Source organism: Dromiciops gliroides, chromosome 2 (genome assembly GCF_019393635.1).
Source record: "Dromiciops gliroides isolate mDroGli1 chromosome 2, mDroGli1.pri, whole genome shotgun sequence".
Lineage (NCBI taxonomy): Eukaryota > Metazoa > Chordata > Mammalia > Microbiotheria > Microbiotheriidae > Dromiciops > Dromiciops gliroides.
Window position 1 is genome coordinate 300372177 of NC_057862.1, and position 16129 is coordinate 300388305.

At 36.2% G+C, this 16129-nt stretch overlaps 1 pseudogene; it reads right to left on the reverse strand.

Annotated features, from left to right (window-relative positions):
* Positions 1-913: 913 nt before the first annotated feature.
* On the reverse strand, positions 914-15691 carry LOC122738768 (annotated as a pseudogene).
* Positions 15692-16129: the final 438 nt, after the last annotated feature.

The window sequence follows — 16129 nt, forward strand, 5'->3', positions numbered from 1 at the left end:
AAAGGCAGACGCCTTAGATTTTCCTGATAAAAATAGCTTGACTTGTCCCATAGATCCATTTAACTGCACAATAGTATAGTTTTTATCTCATCTTAATTATCACCAATGCATGTTTTCCTATGAGTCAATCACCGGATCAATAAAAAGTTGTGTTACTACTATGCCAGGCGTATTACATGTGCAATGGAACTAGAAAAGGTTATAGAGACAGACATTAATCTTTTAGGAGCTGTGCTAGCCCCAGTCTCCATTCTTATTTCCCTTCCCCAGTGCTGGACTTGTGGATACCAGAATCTAGAACAGGAGTAACCAATTCTCTTCTCACATTCATTCAGCATACGTGTATTCAAATTATCTATAATTACAGTGAAGAGCCACCCAGTTCTTATAATAACATGCTTTTGATACTCATCCCCATAATGACATCTTTGACTCCTTAATTTAAGCTTCCTGGTTTTTAGGGAGAGAACGATTTGAACAGTAGACTGAAGGAAACTACTGTAGTGATGAGGGATTTCTGAGCTTGGTAACCTTAAGTTTGGTCTTTGTTGTACACATTTGAGTGAACCATCCATAATTCCATCTGGCTGACCTGTATAATATCCAATTAATTTACTTTTCTATTTATCTATTCACATTCCATCTATTTCCCTTAGCAACCTGACTAGTTGTAGGTAGCTGTAAGTGATGGACCCCTGCTCAGCCATGAAAAAAGTTTATTTTCATTTCACTACTTAGAAGAACCAGCTTGGAGTGGAACATGGACTCTTAGGTATTTACACCTTTAATAGACACTCCATGATGAATTTTCTCCAGACACTAGAAACATTCTCATCTTTCTCTTGGAATATTATTAGGAAGTTGACATGAATGACCACTATATTCTTCATATCCTTTAATGGTATGTAGAGTACTATTCAATTACATTAACTGAAGGACAGTCCATCATTAAGATTCGTAAAATATCATAGGTATGGTGAGGGGTGGGTTCAATGCGGAGGAGCTCTTCTCTCTGGGGGACTGGGGAGGTGATTGATGGCTTGGATATTATGTTTTCTCATGAGTTCGTCCCAGACCTCTGTGTTTTTAGCAGCATCTGCCACCCGGACTGGAATGATGTGACTGGGGCAGTGAACTACAGGGAGCCCGGCATCCACCAGTATCTGTTTCATAAATTTGACGTTGGACTGGCTGGTGCTGCCGGCAAAGGGCTCAGCCTTCAGCGCTCTTTAAGATGCGGACCCATTCGAGGGCTCCAGCCAGAAGCTTGGGGGTGGGGGGTGGGGGGAGGGAAGTGGTGAAAATGAAGCCAACAGTGAAGGATCACACAGTGTCTATTAAAGAGTTCATACTAGCGATATAGCCCCCAACACAACCAAAGGCTTTGCTAAGGGTTCCAGAAATGGTGTCCATTTTGTGCATGATTCCATCTTGATCGCTGATCCCACCTCCTCAAGCACCATGCAATCCCACGGCAAGGACTTCATCTCCAAAGGTAATTGCCCCATATTTATGAGCCCACATCACACAGCTCTTCCAATGGACATACAGCCCCATCCATTGAGTAAACAGTTTCAAACACAATAATCTTAGGGGATTGTCGGGTTTGATTTCTTTAGCAGCTCTCTGAAGTGGCTTACATCATTATGGTGAATTATACACTTCAGCACTCGGCTATTCCGAATTCCTTGGATCATGGACGCATGGTTCCCAAAATCAGAATAAATTTCATAGCCTGGCATCATCTTAGCAAAAGTGAAGAGGGTTGAATCATTAACAACAAAGCAGGGGGCAGCTAGGTGGCACAGTGGATAGAGCACGAACCCTGGATTCAGGAGGACCTGAGTTCAAATCTGGTCTCAGATACTTAACACTTACTAGCTGTGTGACCCTGGGCAAGTCACTTAACCCCAATTGCCTTACCAAAACAACAACAACAACAACAAAGCAGGACGAAAACGGTAATGCTGCATCTTTCCCATGGAGGTCGGCCAATTCTCGTTCTAGATCCACATGAAACTTACTAGTTTCAGAAATATTTCTAGTGCCACCTGCTCCAGCACCATGTTGTTTAATGTTTTCATTACTTGACTGCCCCATACACCTGAGGACGAAGATTCATTCCTCTGTAGTCGTTGCTACACCAGACAGACAGACACCTGCTTTATAGTAACAAGAGAATCTGTGTAGTCATCTGCCATTGGGAATATGTGTGCCCTCCGGTTCATGGTTTTAAACACTCGGTAACTATGATCACTTTCTTTCCCATCATTTTTTTTTCTCAAAGAAACGATCATACTGAAAAATGGAAACAGATTTTGGCAAGTTGTCCTGAAGGAGATGAGATACCCTTTCTGGTCTTTGCTTCTGCATGAGATCCTGGAAATTCATCAGCAAACCATTCTGGTCTTCTCTACCTGTCTTGAGGTTAATCACAGTAGGATTCATTGGTGTTTGAGCAACTTCTTTCCTTACAGCCTGCATTTCCTGCACATGCTCTTGAATTTCTAAACTGGCCTTACAGAACACATTGCTGGTTCCTTAGTTCACCTGAGCTGCTAGGAAGGGACATTTGCCGGCAGGTTCCTGGCTCGTGGCAAAGCATGGATGGCCAGAGGGAAGCTAGAATGCTCCGTTGGCCTGTTGAGAATCATCAGCAGGCTGGACCACAGCTTTGGAAGTTTTGTCCTTCTTATTGGCTGGGGGTGTCTCTTTTACTTGCTGGAAATGAGTTGGTGAAGTGGTCATAGCCTAAGAAGCAGGTTTGGAGCCAACTTCCATCATTTGGGGTCAGTTTTGGGCATAGAAGAGCAGAGATTTGCCAGCCTTCTGGAGGAAGGTTTGCAGTACTCTTGACAAGAATGAGCAGTGTTGAAGGATGGTCTCCATTTTGGGGAAAAGTACAGGATCCTGAATAGCGTCTGAGGAAGTGGTGGGAGTAAGGTCACTACTCTGGTTTCTGGCTCTAGAAGGCCTGTGAAGTCTTTTTAATGGTACTCTTGTCATAGTCTATAGTAACATTATAACTGTTCACTATCCCTCTAATACTCACTTCCAAATGTCTGCTCCTCTAGTCTACTTCATCTGCTAGGAGGGATAGTAATGTTATTGATTTTGTAATTACCTACTTCCATGAATTCTGAAACTCCTTTTTTATCATACTAATTTATTATTTTATCTTTCCCTTTTATCTTTTATTTATGGTCCCCATGTTCATTTCTCATCTTCATTATTACCTCCAATCTTCCAAATTCTTTATCCCTAAGTTTACACACACACACACACACACACACCACCCCCTTGTGCTCACTATACTCTTTTCCTTTCTCTATATTGACTCCTTCGGGAATCAGTTCAAATCTATGCTGTCTTCTACTCTTGAATTCCTTATCCCCTTTCCCTATCATCAGATAAACCTTGCCAATCTCTGATTTTAGATGATTTTCACCATCTGCCTCAATTAAATCTAAGAACAAACTTCTGAATGTAGCAAGCAGAAATCACAAAAGTATGATGACTAATTCCACTACAAATTTATTCCTTTAATATCAACTGGGCCCTCTCTGTAGCAAGGGAATTGCTGTGTGTCTCCCTAATTGTTTCATTATCCAAACTCACTACAGAGGCTATTACTTTCTTTCCGTTCTCAAGCCACCCAAAGTACCTCATCTTCTAAAACTCTTAAATGAGCATCTAAAAAATAAGGCAACTTATAGAGGTCTTCCTCTTTTCCCCTACTGCTCATTTAATGTCACATTCCCCCTCCCCACTATCTCCACTATCACATCTTTCTTGCATGAAGACATGTAAGGGACCTGGAAAGGTTGTTTAACAGTATCTAGTGGCTCATGCAGGACAGTAGCCACATTTTCCTTCTTCTAGAAGAAAAAACTCTTTACTTAACCTTTCACTCTCCCCACAATTAAAAGTGCACAAAAGACTACAGAGTCTTTGAAGTTGTATTCTTGATATAGTCCTTGGGCACCTCTGAAATTAAGAGCTCCTTCTCTCCCTCTCCCTTTTAATTCCTCACTATTTATTTACCTTGAACTGGCTTGCTTCTTTTTCCTCACAGACAACTTTACATCTCCTGACTATGCATTAGAACAAACTTTCCTCCATTTTCAAAAAACTATTCTTCCTCAGCTCAACCTTCTAGATTCCTTGTCTTTTTTTTTGAGACTCAACTAAAAGCCTACATTTTTCAAGAGTCCTTTCTAGTGCCTTGTCTCTGAGATTTCTGCTTATTTATAGTAAATACATATTGTAAAGATGCTATCTATAATATATATGGATATATGCACATAATTATTTGATTGCCTCTGTCTTTAAAATATGAACTCTTTGAGGGCATGGATTATGTTTTTGCCTTCCTTTGTATCTCCAGCATTGAACATAGGTCTTAAATACTTGTTGATAAACTGTTCAATAAAATAACATTGTTCTAATTATCCCCACACAAAACTGCACAATAGTAGTGTGAACAATATGCTCTTTCTAACTTTAATGTTTAGAGGAGTGCTGTCTCAACTTGGTTACCTTATGTACATATGCCTTTGCTTGCTATGTCTTGATGAGCCCTCAAAATATAACCCTTGTTTTAGTATGGCCCTTGTAATGATTGGAATGACACCGCCTGCTGGAGACTTACTGTAGGAAAGCTCCACCATGAAGGAAGGTCTTTGAGGGCAGGACCATGTGTCTTTTCTTTGGTGTCAGGAAGTGATGTTGGCTGGTGGGAAGAGGAAGGGGGAGCCAGACGCTCTGCCTCTCTCTCTTTTCCTGGGGACGCTGGTGGAGAAGGGAGCTAGAAATGCACTCACCCTTTAATAGATATGAATCTAGGCCTTTTCTTCTTTCTTTACCAAATTCTTATTCTCCTTAATAAATGCTTAAAAGTCTAACTCTTTCTAAAGCTTATAATTTATTGGCAACCACTCATTAAATATTTTAGACAGTTTAGCTAGAATTTTAGCCCTTAACACCCTTCTCCCACAAATCGGCCAGGGGTAATTTGAAGACTTCAGATTTTCTAGTTTGTTCTCTGAAATTCAGATAATGTGGAAACCTTAATATTAGACATTTCTAGGGAATGTAGTCATATGCTCCCCACCTTATAAACACAGATTCACAAAGCTTAAGAAATAAAAGCATGTTTCAGGAAAATGTATACATATATATTTGTATATATACAAAATTAAGTATAAATATTTCAACATATCATATAAATAAATATATTATATTTTATATTGATGTATTATATATAAATTATATAAAATATGGTATCTCTATATAGGTATGTGTATATATGTGCATATGTAATATACCTTTAGAAAATACCATATGCCTGTCAGTGAACAACCTTCCCTTTAATTTCTAGTTTGGTCTCAGTTAGTTATAGCATACATCTTATAGTATTTCTTTCCAATTCTTATGCCTCCCTCTCTATCATGTTTTATCTTAGCTGGGTTACTATGCTGTCACTCAACCTAGCATTTTGCTCAGCTTCTAGTAATGACCCTAGTGATCTTTCATGTTTACTCAATCTAGTGTGAATTCTATTCCAGTTTCTGCAGGTAGTACTCCTCTCTCTCCCATTCATCTCTCAATAGCCCATGTCTCAATTCAGTCAACTCCACAGGTAAAAATTGGCCTCAGAGGAAGGGAGAATATGATGAGTTCTTTTTTGTTTGGAATGTAGACTTTGAAAACTTTCTCTAACCCCATTTTTCAGCCCTAGTACAATGCCCTTAAGAACACTATTATCAGTCTTCCTGGAGGTTGGAAACTTGACAAGCATCTTGATTCACAATTTGAATGTAACCTAGCTTTCAGAAACCACAAAGTTTTTCTCCCAACAAAGACTTGGGTCAATGATTCATACATTAACTGTGTGGCTCATTCTATACTCCCCCTATGGTCCAACTCCTAGGGAAAAACCCTCATCAAAATTTGATGTACCTTCTAGAGGTATTTAGAACATGAGATAGAGAAATAGGTCTGGGAAGGGAGAATTTTTCAGTCTCTGTACTTCTGGTTATTGTCTTTTTATTTTAAAAAAATGACAAAAACAACAAACTATCAGGGCACTAGTTGAATGATTTTAAAAAACAGATTTCTTCAGAGAGGATGATTCTCCACATGATTATTGAAGTCTCTATTTCATTTGTGTAGATATAGCTTATTGTTCACAAATAAAGAGGCAGTATTACTCGAAAAAGAGTCAGCTGCAAGGGAACCTGAATTCTAGTCAACCCCACTAGGAACTAACTACTTGACTCTGAGTAAGTCAGTTAATCTCTGTGCACCTCAGTTTTGTCACCTGAAATTTGTGAAATTCGGGGAAATCATATCTAATATCCCTTCTAACTCTAAAAAATTATGAGACTCTGAGTTTAGATTGTCCAGTCTCCAATGAAAAAAGGCAAAATGACCTTATAGAAAAATTCCTCTTCTAATACCAGAATAATCTTGTTTCCCATATTTACTAGCTATGTGATTCAGGGTATAAATCTGTCTTTTCACTGGTTTATGAAAACTTCCCATAGCAATAGAGAGCAGCAGCTAGCCCATCAGATGTTAAGTGACTTCTACATCTATAAGAAGAGCTGGGACTGTAACCCAGATGTTCTTGACTCCAATTTCACCAAATCATAGATCTAGAGTTCCTATTGGTTTATCCATAAATTAAGGATAATAATAGCTACACATCTCACAGAACAGTTGGAGAAGAGTTCTATACAAATGTGTTTCTTATCATCATCATCATCATTGAATGGAAAAAGGAAGAGACAACATGATATGTATACTAGATAGTTATAGAACCTTGATTCCAGTCAGGGAGATGTCAATTCAAACTCTACCTCTGATCCATGTGTATTTTCCATGTGACATTAGGGAAGTTGGTGAATTAATCAGTGCCTTATGTGACTCTCTGACCATAAATTGCACTGTAGATTTTTATGTGTAATGGTAGAGGGGGCTTCCTAATAGCAGTGACATCATAGTTTTAATTTTTAAAAAAGTAAGTGGAATGGGTTGATTTTTAGAGCTAGGATTTTTACCATTTGGGGGTCAGGGATGGGTACAGAAGGAAAAGAAGGGAAGGAGGAGGGAACAGGCATTTTAAATAGTGACTACTCTGTGCCAGGCACTGTGCTAAATGCTGTATGAATAGTATCTCATTTGATCCTCACAATAACCCTGTGAGGTAGACACTATTACGATTTCAACTTTACAGTTTAGGAAGCTGATGTAAACAAAAGTCTAGTGACTTGCCCAGGGTCACACAGGTAATAAGTGACTGTGGTTGGATTTCAAATGCAGGTCTTTTGTGACTCTGGGCCCATTGCTCTATTTACTCCTCCACCTAGCTGCCTCAATATGTAGTATTTGTATAGTGCTTTAAAGATTGCAAAGCACTTTATACATTAGCTAATTTGACTGTCATGATAATCTTGGGACATAGGTGTCATTATTATTCCCATTTCCAAATGAAGTAACTGAGGCATAAAGTGGCAAAGTGACTTGTGCAGGGTCACATGGGTATAAATATCTGGGGCTGAATTTGAACTGAGGTCTTCCTGACTTCTTGTCCAGTGCTCTATCCCCCATGCTAGTTGGCACAATGGATAGAACACTGCTTTAAACAGCTAGCTCTTGGAAATTTTCTATGGAATTTTAGTAATGAGAAGGAAACTACACTATAAAGTTGCAGTATGATAGCTCACCTTTGGAAAGAATTTAATTTTTATGTGAGCTAATAAAGTTGATTGCATTTAGATGGACTTTTAATGTAGAATGGTTTGAAGAGCCAAAACATTTCTGCGTATTTATTTTTAACAAGAGTCAAGATTAAAACACAATTTTCATGGAAACATTACTAGGACCAAATCAACTGGGAGCAGAGGGTGAAGGGCCTGTTCTTGAATTTTAATTTGCACAAAGTGGTACTGCCAGTGATTGGAAATACTTTACCCAAGGAGAGGGGAATTGGCAAACCCCAATTAGTCACACAAATTAAAGAGTTTCCACTCTGTTTCCTTCCCAGGAATTCTTCAAATGCATCTCCAGGAAATCGAAGTTCCTTTGGACTGAAAGCCTAGCCCAGCTGCCAGTTAGGTAATTATTCAAAATAATTGTGATCATCAGATTCCTGAATTGAGGCTTTATTTGCAAAAAGAGCGGAAAGAGCTGAGGACTCAGAGTCAAGAAGATCTGAGTTTAAATCTAGCCTCAAATACCCACTAGGTATGTGACACTGGGCAAGTCACTTAACACCTATATGCCTCAGTTTCCTCACATGTAAAATGGGGATAGTACTAGCACCTACCTTACAAGGTAGTTGTGAGGAACAAATGAGATAATTGTAACGGGCTTTAGCACCCTGCCAGGCACAAGTAAGCATTTTACAAATAAATATTAGTTATCACCTACATTATCCTCCTCCTCACTTTTATTAATCTCTTATGCTAAGGGAATTTGTTTACAATTCACAAAGACAGACATCTGATAGGAAGACAGTGATCTAAAGAGAGTATTTTGAGGAGGTCATTTCAGATTTTCAAAATATACTGTGGTTACCATCAAGTTGGCTCTATCCATCTTGGTACATAATAATCATTTCTGTTTCATATGGAATATAGGTACACACTACCACTGTGATTATCAGGGCTCCACCCTGAGGAGAAAGCATATAACTTACGTCTATAGAACCTCCTGTAGTCAGGTCAATCAAAGCTACCAGCCAATTAGCTTGCAGCTCTGTGTGTGTGTGTGTGTGTGTGTGTGTGTGTGTGTGTGTGTATGGCCCTGCTTCCTGTTTCACAGAGGGCTTCTGGGAGAAATGTCAGAGGATCAGTCTCTTTTTTGTCTGAGATTTCGGCTTGGAGGCAGAACTTCACATGGGCTGCTAGGGATATTCCACATAGATCTAAGCTAGGGTTTTCCATTCTATAAGAGATCTTCTCTCATCCTCTCTCTCTTCAATAACTTCTAATACAATTTAATAAATACTTAAAAGCCTAAACTCTTGCTGAATTTATCAGTAATTTTAGCCAACTTCCCCCCAAAACTGAGGGGGGAGGGCGGGGCAGGTTAGGACCCACATTAGATTTTAAACATCATACCACCATCATCAAAACTAAGACATATACAAATGCAAGGTAACATTATGAAATTGAGCAGTAGAAGTTGGGAGGAACAGGAAATCCTTCATGCAGATAATGAAAATTTAGATGACACTTAAAAAAAACTAAAAAAAAAAAAAAAAACAAGAGATTCCAACAGATGAAAGTGAAGAAGTCATGCATGCCAGACATAGAGGAAAACCAGTTAGGCTCTATATGGAGTGGAAATGGGAAATAAAGTGTCTTTGAGGGAAAACAAGATGAACAGTTCAACTTAATTGTGTATTTCTTTCTAGACCTAAACACAAGTGGCAACATTACATGCGATGACATCCTTGTATGCTTCTTAAGTCTGGAGTCTTAATGTAATAGAAAGCCATTGTGAAAATTCAAATATACTTGTGTTATTCAAGCCTGCTAATAACTTTCATTGAATTTGAATGTTCTACCTGGAGAGGAGGAACCAATAACACAAGTGATTAGCCTTAACAATATATCATAAAAAGAAATAAAATTCATATATTTGAATAACTGATTTTCTATTTTACACAAGAGCTTATGTTTACTGTTTAGCTTTGACACTCCATGCAGAAATTTAGAAACCCGACTTTTCACCTCATAAGGAGCTGAAATTTACATTTCTCAAGGTAGGCTATGACTTTATAAATACATTTTCGTGGGAATCAATACAGTATCTACATTTGATACCCCTCAAGCCTGATCCTCTATGGAAGAGAGAGTGAGCCCTTATACAAGAGGGAAATTAGCAGAACCCTTGCTAAATGGTTGTTGTTAGAGCTGGACAAATTTCCACTATTAGATAATGTAATTATTCCCCAAACTATATTTAATTATCAGGTATGTAGATAAACTGACATTTTTATTCCTTTTTTAAATATTGAAAATTAATTGAAAAAAGCTTTTTAAGGAAGATAATTAAACAAATATGCTATGAAATAGGGCCATGTGCAATTTCATTTTATGTGTAAATTATATGTAGACCCAAAGGGGATGCAGTCTTATTATACAGTCTGCTTCTCCATTAGCATTTCAATAGAAAGACTTTTTTCCTCCTGGTTCTAAGGAAAACAGTAAAACTCTACAGCACATGCTAGAGATGCATGCAAAAGAGGGCTGTAAAAAGTTCATCCACTTCCTTTAAAAAAAAAAAAGTGTTTTCTATTCTGATTACCTGAACTTATACTAGGTGGAGATGGTCAACTCCAATATAAAATGGCAAACTCACTCAAGATTACATACCTGAGATTCTAATCTATCCTCTGCCTAATCATCCACTCATTTGGGATTAGATGGGAGGACAGGCAAGGACACTGATCACATAATCCATGAAGGATAAACAAGAATTTGAATTTCTAAGTAATCATGCTCTGTCCAGTACATGGAATAGGAGTACAACTGTGAATTATAAATTGAGTAGTCCAATTTGAGACTCATAAGAACTGAGTTCTAGGCCTTATTTTGTCACTATCTTGATATTGTGTATTTGGAAAATTAAATTTTCTTCTTGTAAAATGGGAGGTTGGAATAAATTATGTAGGATCAAAGATTTAAAGATGCAATGGAAATCCAGAAGCCATTTTGTCCAATGTCCTCATTATATAGATGAGGAAAATAAAATTGAGGAAGGTGTTACTACCACACAGGCATTAAACATCAGAAATAGTATTCGAACCCAGGTCTTATGTCTTGAAAGCGCCTGCTTTCTCAATATACTGTTGTTTCACCTAAATTTCCTTTTAGATTTAATAGTCAACTGTCTTCTGAGTATAAGTTAATTCCCTTTTACATGAAATTATTTTCCTGGAAATCCATTTCTTTGACTCTCAAAGGTTTTCTGGACTTTCATAATCTCTGATAACAATACAAGACCCTTCAGATAGGAAACACCTTAATCCATCATGATTTCAAACTTTAGAAGAAAATGGTTGTCGACTGTCTGGGAACAACCCCCTGAAGGAATGAAACACAGGATGAAGGAATTCAGCAAAATATATTTTGCCAATAGATAGTGGAAAACTATATTGAAAATATTTAGGAAGGATTTGAAAGACAGACTTTGAGTTGACAGTTTGATCTAGAATAGGGTTTTTTTAAGATGAGATATATTTATATATATATATATATATATATATTACATATGCAAATATTTATATAAAATTGGTTTACTTTGTAATCCTTTGTGTTTCAGCCTATACCTCTAACAGGATTTCTTAGAAGGGTCCCAAAGGCTTCACCAGAAATCTAAAGTGGTTAATGACCACAAAATAGTTTAAAACTCCTGTTCAAGATCCTCACCTATTTTTGTTTCCTAGAACAATGTCATATTTCTTATGAAGCAAAAGAAGGCCAGATGGTTAGGAATAAAGTTGCAGGAAAAAAAGAAATTTGGAGGCCACGTTGAAGCATGTGCAATTAAGCATTCAAAAAAAGTAAGGTAAAGCTATGTCTAGCACAATGCTATAAACATAGTAGTTATTAAATTAGGAGTTATTAGATTAATTAATTAAAACTATCAGTTGTCAAAACTTAAATACCTATTTCCACTGATGCATATTATAAACCCTACTGCAGATGCCTGGCCATTTTTACTTGAAAGTTTTTCATGAACTGGTCCTTATGAAATTTCAAATAACAAAAAACTAATTAAAAAAAAATAAGCCTGGTTCATGTATACCTTTGCCTAACTGTGGCAACCCACGATTTGCTTTCCATACCCAAATAAATTCCTGAATATGCTTCTGAAATTATTATAATTGAAGGTACGTTTTTCTATATAAATTCCTAATAAAGCCTATAATTCCTAATAAATTTCTAATAAGATCTACATGTGATATATATCTAAATCAATCACCAGAATTAGTAGGTCATTTCTTAAAACAATATGTTCATATGTATGTATCCTCTCCTCTCCCCCATTTATCTAGGCCTACACTTGGTTCTAGTGTAATACTAAATTTCTTTTAAAGAAGTGTAAATAGAAACTAGGCCATTTGGAAGGAAATACCAAGAAAAAATAAAATTGTAAAAGAAGCATATGGGGGATATTCAACAAAAGTCATGTTAGCTCATAAAAGATCAAGCTTCCATTGTATTTCCTACCAAGTTATTTACGCCGAAGTTTTGCTTTGAAAGGTCTCAGCAAATTATCTGAACCCTAATGCACAGCTTGAACCCTGAAGTAGCAGATGTTTTGAAGTACTGTAAATTTATAAGGGAAGAAAGGCTTTCAAGGCTCAGATAAAGGGGGAAAAATATGAAAATATCATTTGAAGGGATTCACAATACATGTGATCATGCTAAAATATGTGTCTTTTCATTCCCAAATGATAGTTTATATTTAATATTCTGATTATTTTCCATGTAATTTATTCTATTATCTGTAAAACAAAACAAAAAACCTTGAGAGTAGACATGAAACTGGTTGTGAACCAGAATTGTTGTAACCCAAAACAATCTGTGACTCTTTATTTAGCCCCTTCAGACTAGAGACAGCTAGATATACTTGATAGACCATTGGGCCTGTTGTCATGAAGACCTGAGTTGAAATCCAGCCTCAGTCACTTACTAGCTGTGTGACTCTGGTCAAGAAACTTAACCTCTGTTTGCCTCATTCCCTTCACCTATAAAAGGTGGTAATAAAATTGCATCTACCTCCCAAGGAAGCTGTGATAATCAAATGACAAAATATTTGTAAAGCCCTTAGTACAGTATCTGGCACATAATAAAGCAGTTAATAATACTACCTTCTTTCTTTCTCCTTTCCTACTTTCCTTAAGTTACTTGTGTAGAACCTTCTTGGAATGTTTTCTGTCACTACTATATCTTGGATATCATAGACCATCTCTAGAGATTGGGAAAAAAATTAAAAGAATGCTTAGTAAAATGATTAGGGGAGTTTGAGAGGGAAAATAATCAACCTCCCCAGATGAATATAGAGTGTATACAACTTTATTGAATACTAGATTCTAAATTCTTTGAGAGCAAATGGCATGCCAATTGATTTGTTAAATCAAAAATTGTTTGTTTAGCCTTTTGTTAGGCATGGTAGGAGATATAAAACTCATAACACACTGGTCTTACCAACACATAACTTGCAATCTAGCAAGAATATAAAATAAATAATTATAACACTATATAAGATAAAAATTATATCGATTAATATTCATTTTGTATTTTCTATACTGTCTAATATATTGTGTTAAGCATATGGTGAATGTTTAATTTTTTAATGAATTGATGAATCAATAAGGCCTTAAATATTTCAAGGTAATTCTACTCAGAGAAGTCATTTAAATGGTCACATTCAATGGGAATATAACTGAAGATTCATTATTGAAAGAAAGGACATCTAGACAGACATGAGATCATTTTTATTTATAAATCAAGAATAGCCACTAAATGGAACTCTTGTAAACTGCATATGAGCCTCTTTGAATAAGAATTACTACCTTATTTGGGAACACAGTTGAGAGAATAGAGAAATTATACATATATATGTATGTATATATATATATATATATATATATATATATATATATATATATATATATATATATATATATATGATAGGGGTTCAACTAACTGTGACCTTTAGATAATTTTCTTTCTCTGCACCTTAGTTTTCTCATCTGTAAAATGAAGAGATTAGACTAGATCATGGATACTTAACCTTTTTGTTTATGTGTTCCATGGACCCTTTTGGCCCACTGGCTTCTTATTAGAATATTGTTTTAAATGCAAAAATTAAAAAAACATAGTATATAAAGGAAATCAAATATATTGAAGTACAGTTATCAAAATATTTTTAAAACTTTATGCCTTTATCCTCTTAGACTGCATTAATAGAGATCTGATATCCAGAAGAAGGGAAGCAATATGTTTATTGTTACTCTTTGCTGGTCAAAGCACATCTTATGTTCAATTCAGGATATCCCCTTTTTTTAATGAAGTTTTTATTGATATCTTTTTTTTCATCACCAATATTTCCTAATATATATCTTCTCCCTATGCCATCAAAAGAACCAACATATATAACAAAGGACAAAAGAGAGGTGAGGAATTAAAAAAAACCAACAAATACGTGAAAAAAAGACTACTATAGTTTTGTACAGTGTTTCATGCTCATAGTCCTTATACTCTTCAAGGAAAACTACCTCTTATTTCTTCTTTGGGACCAAGCTTAGTCATCACAGCATTTAGTTTCAATTATTCTGTTACTTTTCTTCCTATTTATATTGTTGTAGTCATTACTATGCTGCTTGGCATATAGTAAGTCTTTAGAAAATGCTTTTACATTCATTTTTTCAGTCAGTTCTGGACAGTACATCTTAAGTAACACATTGAGAAACTGGATCGGTCCCAGAAAAGGGCAAACAGAATGGTGAGAGGACTAGAAATTATGTTAAATACAGATTGTTTTAAAGAACTGAGGATGTTTTGGTTGGAGAAGAGACTTGTTGGAGGTAGAGGAGGTTGGAAGACACAATGGTTATCTTCAAATATGTGAAGCCATAAAAACAAAGAATTTCAGATTTGTAGAGTACCTCAGAGACCAATTCAAACTTAAAGTAAGAATCCTCTGTAGTTCCAGAAGATAGAATGAAAGGGAATTTAAAATGAAACACATTTTAGGATTAATTTAAGGAAGAAATTCCTAACAGTTAGTGAAGCCTTCAAATTGAATGAGCTGTTTTTTGAGATAACAATTCCTTTGTCCATGAAAATGTTCATGCAAATGTCAGAGGTGATTCCATCATTGAAAGGAAAGATTAGCCAGCTTATTTCTAACATTACTTCCAACTTCAATATTCTATTATTGAAAAGTAATTATTTACTACCTACCACAACACAGTTCTGTACTAGGTGCTATATATTAATACTTAATCTCAAAAAAAAAAAAAGAAAGAAAGAAAAAGAAAAAAGAGAAAGATATGATCTTGTTGGAGAGATGTGACTCAAACAGATAAAACACTTTGAAAATACAGCAAAGACTAGGTATGATGGATTGTTGGATTGTCTTTAATAAGATAACAAAAATGTGGTAGACTATGGATGATCATGTCAGGAAAGGGCAGGATATTTGTTACTAAAATTATTAAGAAAAGATGTGTACAGGACTATAGAGGGACTTGGAAAGATTGGCAAGTTTTGGAGATCAGACTGGCTGAAGCAGATGGTATACCTTGGGAATGGTAAGAGATAATGTTGACCAAGGTGGTACTATATTATAGAGTGCCTAGAAAATCTTGTATTTTCTTTTTGCAAGATGATTCTTCATTTTTGTTAAATTTGTCTTCTTATCCGTCATCATAGCACAGAGTTGACCTTTGATGCTGGTTTTCAAAGGCTAGGACATCAGAGCACAATTCCTTGTCATTGCCTACCAATCTGGAAAGACTTCAAGTAGAGGCCCAGGAACAGACTGTGTTGTGTGATTGTTGTCCAAAGACCAGCCTAGCTATATTTGGAACAGACTCCTTACCAGAAGTTTGGCCACTAGGTGTTGAAATTTTGGTCACAGCAACTGAAACACAGAGACGCATCGTCTTCTACATTTGGTGGAAGGATGGCTAACATTGATAAAAATAACAGTTCTTTTGAAGTAAGTATAGGAAAGAGCACTGGAAATGAGTTAGAAGACCCAGGATAGAGTCTGCTTTGACTACTGAATAGCAGCTGTATGAACCTAGAGGAAAATAATGTTACCTTTCTAATCCTTAAATTGTTCTTTTTCAGAGATGAAACTGCTAAAAGTTCCTGTCCTATCTACTAAATGGGATTTTAGTAAATTTTGAATAATAGAATGTATTTAAAGTGCTTTCTATCTCTAATGTTAGAAATCTTAATATTGATAGGAGTCCTAATATTGATCCTAGTGACATTACTACTAATGCTGCAGTAATTAAAATAATACTAGTGATTATAGTAGTACATTGTGATAGTAGCAATTGTATTCTTTTCTTTTGGGGGTAGGGGCAATG